We start from the raw sequence: 6,000 nt of genomic DNA on the forward strand, positions 1-6,000 counted from the left end.
TTAAACCAGCCACAACATGCCCTTGAACCAAAACCTAATCCAGAGCAAAGTTCTAACTCTTCAATTCTAAGAAGGCTGAGAGAGGTGAAGAAACTGCAGAAGAAAAGTTTGAAGCTGGCAGAGGTTGGTTCTTGAGATTTAAGATGCCATCTGCATAACATAAAAGTGCAAGGTGAAGCAGCAAGTGCTATTGTAGAACCTGCAGCAAATTATCTAGAAGATCTAGCTAAGATAATTAATGAAGGTGGCTACACTGAACAACACATTTTTTTTTCACACACACACACTGTACTTTATTTTTACAAGAGATAAACAGACTGACACCAAGCATTGTAAAAAATGCTACATTTTCAATGTAGACAAAACAGTCTTCTATTGGAAGATGCCATCTAGGACTTTCATAGCTAGAGAGAAGTCAATGCTTGGCTTCAAAGCTTTAAAGGACAGGCCGACTCTCTCATTAGGAGCTAATGCAGCTGGTGACTTGAAGTTGAAACCAATGCTCATTTACCATTCTGAAAATTCTAGGGCCCTTAAGCATTATGCTACATCTACTCTGCGCTCTATAAATAGAACACAGTAAAGCCTGGATGACAGCACATCTGTTTATAACGCGGTTCACTGAGTATTTTCAGCCCACTGTTGAGACCTACTGCTCAAAAAAAAAAAATATTCCTTTCACAATAGTACTGCTCATTGACAATGCACCTGGTCACCCAGGAGCTCTGACAGAGAGGTACAAGGTGATTCATGTTGTTTTCATGCCCGCTAACACAACATCCATTCTGCAGCCCATGGATCAAGAGGTAATTTTGACTTTCAAGTCTTATTATTTAAGAAATATATTTCATAAGGCTATAGCTGCCATAGTGATTCCTCTGATGGATCTGGGTAATTTGAAAATCTTCTGGAAAGAATTCACCATTCTAGATGCTATTAAGAACATTCCTGATTCGAATGGCTATCATTAAAAAGTCTACGCGAATAACAAATGCTGGCAAGGGTGTGGAGAAAGGGGAACGCTCCTACACTGTTGGTGGGAACGTAAATTGGTGCAGCCACTGTGGAAAACAGTATGGAGGTTCCTTAAAAAACTAAAAATAGAGTTGCCATATGATCCAGCAATCCCACTAATGGGTATATACCTGGACAAAACTATAACTGGGGCTTCCCTGGTGGCGCAGTGGTTGAGAATCTGCCTGCCAATGCAGGGGACACGGGTTTGAGCCCTGGTCTGGGAAGATCCCACATGCCGCGGAGCAACTGGGCCCGTGAGCCACAACTACTGAGCCTGCGCGTCTGGAGCCTGTGTTCCGCAACAAGAGAGGCCGCGACAGTGAGAGGCCCACGCACCGCGATGAAGAGTGGCCCCCGCTTGCCACAACTAGAGAAAGCCTTCGCACAGAAACGAAGACCCAACACAGGCAAAAATAAATAAATAAATAAATAAAAAAATAAAAAAACCAAAAAACTATAACTGGAAAAGACCCATGCACCCCTATGTTCACAGCAGCACTATTTACAATAGCCAGAAGACACAGAAGCAACCTAAATGTCTACTGACAGATGAATGGATAAAGATGTGGCACATATAATACGATGGAATACTATTCAGCCATAAAAAAGAAATAATGCCATTTGCAGCAACATGGATGCACCCAGAGATTATCATACTAAGTGAAGTCATAAAGAGAAAGACAAATACCATGTATCACTTATATGTGGAATCTAAAATATGACACAAATGAACTTACTTACGAAACAGACTCACAGACATAGAGAACAGACTTGTGGTTGCCGGCGGGGGGGGAGCATTGGATTGGGAGTTTGGGATTAGCAGATGCAAGTTATTATATACAGAATGGATAAACAACAAGGTCCTACTGTATACCAAAGGGAATTATAAACCGTAATGGAAAAGAAAAAAGAAACATTTCTGACTCAGGGAAAGAGGTCAAAATATCAACATTAACAGGAATCTGGAAGAAGTTGATTCCAGCTCTCATGGATGACTCCGCGGGGTTCAAGATTTCAGTAGATGAAGTAACTGCAGATGTGGTGGAAACAGCAAAAGAACTAGAACTAGATGTGGAGCCCAAAGATGTGACTGAATTGCTGCAATCTCATGATAAAATCACAACGGATGATAATTTGCTTCTTGTGGATCAACAGAGAGTGGTTTCTTGAGATGGAATCTACTCCTGGTGAAGATGCTGTGAAGACTGTCAAAATGACAACAAAGGATTTTAAATATTGCATAAACTTAGCTGATAATACAGCGGCAGGGTTTGAGAAAATTGACTTGAAGTTTCAAAGAAGTTCTACTGTGGGTAAAATGCTATCAAACAGCATAGATGCCACAGAGAAATCGTTCATGAAGGGAAGAGTTGATCCATGTGGCAAACATCATTGCTGTCTTCTGTTAAGAAATGTCCACAGCCACCCCATCCTTCAGCAACCATCACCCTGATCAGTCAGCAGCCATCACCACTGAGGCAAGACCCTCCACCAGCAAAAAGATTACACCTTGCCAAAGGCTCAGATGATGATTAGCATTTTTTTTAAGCAATAAAATACTCTTAAATTAAGGTTTGTAGTTTTTTTAAAGACATAATGTTACTGCACGCTTAACAGACTACAGTATAGTGTAACTTTTATATGCATTGGGAAACTAAAACATTTGTGACTTGCATTATTGCAATATTCACTTTATTGCGGTGGTCTGGAACTAAACCTGCCATATCTCTGAGGTGTGCCTGTAGTTGCTGAACAGACATCCACAGATCTGGTACTAATCAGAGGATGGTACTTCCAAAACTATCCTATCATCTCCTTAGATTAGTAGCTAATTCCCCAAGAAGTATATGAAGAGACAGATATAAATTATGATGCAATGAGAGAATGAATTACTGCTGGCCTCACCAGTGTAAACCAAGTAGAGGGGGACACTGTCTTCCCATTAAGAATGCTGTATTCGGGGGCTTCCCTGGTGGCGCAGTGGTTGAGAATCTGCCTGCCAATGCAGGGGACACGGGTTCGAGCCCTGGTCTGGGAAGATCCCACATGCCGTGGAGCAACTGGGCCCGTGAGCCACAACTGCTGAGCCTGCGCTTCTGGAGCCTATGCCCCGCAACAAGAGAGGCCGCGACAGTGAGAGGCCCGCACACCACGATGAAGAGTGGCCCCTGCTTGCCGCAACTAGAGAAAGCCCTCGCACAGAAACGAAGACCCAACACAGCCAAAAATAAATAATAAAATAAATTAATTAATTAAAAAAAAAAAGAATGCTGTATTCTCTGACTATAGAAGGCTATTTGCTGCCTTCTACGCCCTTGTCTTTGTAACAGCAATCCTTTGTACTCCAACCTTTCTCCTCCCCGTCCCACTGAGGCCAGGCTTTCTTATATTTCTTTCTCTATACTTAATCCTTATGAAAATAATTTCATTCACACTCATGGTTTCGGTTGCCTCCTGTATGTCAATGACTTCAAAGTCTAACTGTTAAAATCCACCTCTCCTCAGAAGATACCCTTTAAAACATTTCACTTAAAATAAACTTCATCATACCAAAAAGTTGTTCCGCTCATGCACTAAAAACCACGATTCCTTGTTGGCTTCTGTATTTTATCATCATTGGTTTCAATCCCTCTGGTTTGGCTCATATAACCCGGTATTTCACTCTTTCCTTCAGCTCCCACATCTAAGCCATTAAACAATTCTCCAGTTATTCCTTTTTAAAACTTTGTGGGCTCCCCTTCTCACCACAGCTCCAACGCTATCACTTCATGCTTACAAACCCGAGCAGCCTACAAACTGGCTGGGTTACCTCCAGCTCGACCATTACACCTCCTGAGCTATCTTTCACACAGCTGTCAAAATCTGTTGATTAGTCATATTACTCCCACTCTATGTTGTACCCATCTGACCTTGCTCCATTTCCAGTATGGAAAGACACTCATTTTTTTCTGCCAGCCATGTAGTTTTCCATCACTGGTTGATTTGCTCAGAGAATCTAATTAACACTGACCTGAGTAAAACGAATAGAAATATAAATCAAATAGTCCATACAAGCAAAATACAATTTTTACTCCTAGTCACTTGGATTAGTGTGGATAATGGAGCATGAACTCTCTGTGGTTAGATATGAGGTACTAGATTTTTGCTTATTTGATACTTTCTGACTGGCCTTCCCCACCAGTGATACATTAAGCACCTTGCCAGCAGGGACTGGGTTTATTCTCTCATTTACTTTTTGCTACTCCCCTCTCCTCCAAGCACAGCACATTTCACATTCAACAGTCTGACAGAAACAGTTTCCTGTTCTGAACTTAGTGCTCCCAGGGGGCATAAACTACCACACTATAAATAGAAAGTTCAATGGGTAATAATGGTAGATGACAAAAACACTGAAGGCTTTGATGTCTGCCTATTTAAAAAACTGCTGTACCCTTTTGATGTAAGTGAATACTCTATTCACATTAAAATCTTGTATGATCTGCCTTGTTTAGTCTTCAGGAAAAAACCTGCATTTTGACCCAAATGCTGAATATGGATAATTATTTCATTTAAGTCACTGTATGAGGAAAATCAGGTTAAACTAGGTTTGTAATATAACAAAACAGTAAAAATTCTCTCCACACCCTTTCAAAGAAATCAGAATAGAGAAATTAACTGCCTACAAATGATAACATCTTTATACATATTAAAAACGATACCATGCTTTTCTAAAATCAAGTTGTCCCAAATAGAAAGTTCTGAGGCAGTTTGACTGTTTTACCAATTGAGTTTTGCTCATTTGTTGACTCCCCCCTCCCACCAATAGAACGTAAGCTCCACATGAGCAGAACATCCCTGCTGCATCCATGCTAGCATACTGAACAGTGCTTGAACCATGGTAAATAAGCAATACCGAATGTGTTTGTTGATTCTTGAGATACAAAAATCAGGTGGATATCCCTAATTTTGCAAAAAGTCTTTAATTTTTAAGGTCAGTAATCTATAGGCCACACAAAGGGTGTTTTAAGGGAACAAGTTCAAAGTATGTGCAACATATGGATTACTTCTGCAGCATTTAGAAAACTGACCTATTCAACAATAAGTATTTTATTCCTACCTTTCAAAGATAAATTAATGTCAAGCCTACAAACTTAGTTGCTCCATTAATAGGTTTAGAATTTTGACAAGTATCATCAATATCATAAAAAGAACTCATACGTTCTTTCAATGGTCAGTTAAGGGAACAGAAGTTTAGTTCTATTTTCTATTTCACTTCTCTCATACATTCATAAAATACCAGATGTACTGATGCACTGTAACAAATTATCGAACAGATTAAAAAAATTTTTGAGTCTTACAAGTCACAGTTTGTTAAGGCTCACTGCTAGATTGAGAGATAAAGACTGCAAACACGGGGACTTCCATGGTGGTGGTGCAGTGGATAAGAAACCGCCTGCCAATGCAGGGGACAAGGGTTTGATCCCTGGTCCAGGAGGATCCCACATGCTGCAGAGCAACTAAAACTAAGCCCATGCGTCACAACTACTGAGCCTGCACTCTAGAGCCCGCGCACCACAACTACTGAGCCTGAGTGCCGCAACTACTGAAGCCCGCGCGCCTAGAGCCCGTGCTCCACAAGAGAAGCCACCGCGATGAGAAGCCCATGCACCGCAATGAAGAGTAGCCCCCACTAGCTGCAACTAGAGAAAGCCTGCGTGCAGCAACAAAGACCCAATGCAGCCAAAAAAATAACATTAAAAAAAAAAAGACTGCAAACACTATGATTATTTCTAAGATAAGGTCGTAGGAGTATTAATTATAAAATACTGTAACTCTACATTTCCATGATTTAAAGAGCGGCAGAATAATAGATGGGGATTAAATTCAATGAAGACACAGACAGATAAACCAGAAGAAAAAATGTTGCAGTAATGAGTTTTGATTCTAAGCTTTCTGCCCCATATCTAGAGACGATGATTTAAAAAAAAGCAAAGCAAACTTATT

Source organism: Balaenoptera acutorostrata, chromosome 11, assembly GCF_949987535.1.
Source record: "Balaenoptera acutorostrata chromosome 11, mBalAcu1.1, whole genome shotgun sequence".
Classification (NCBI taxonomy): Eukaryota; Metazoa; Chordata; class Mammalia; order Artiodactyla; family Balaenopteridae; genus Balaenoptera; species Balaenoptera acutorostrata.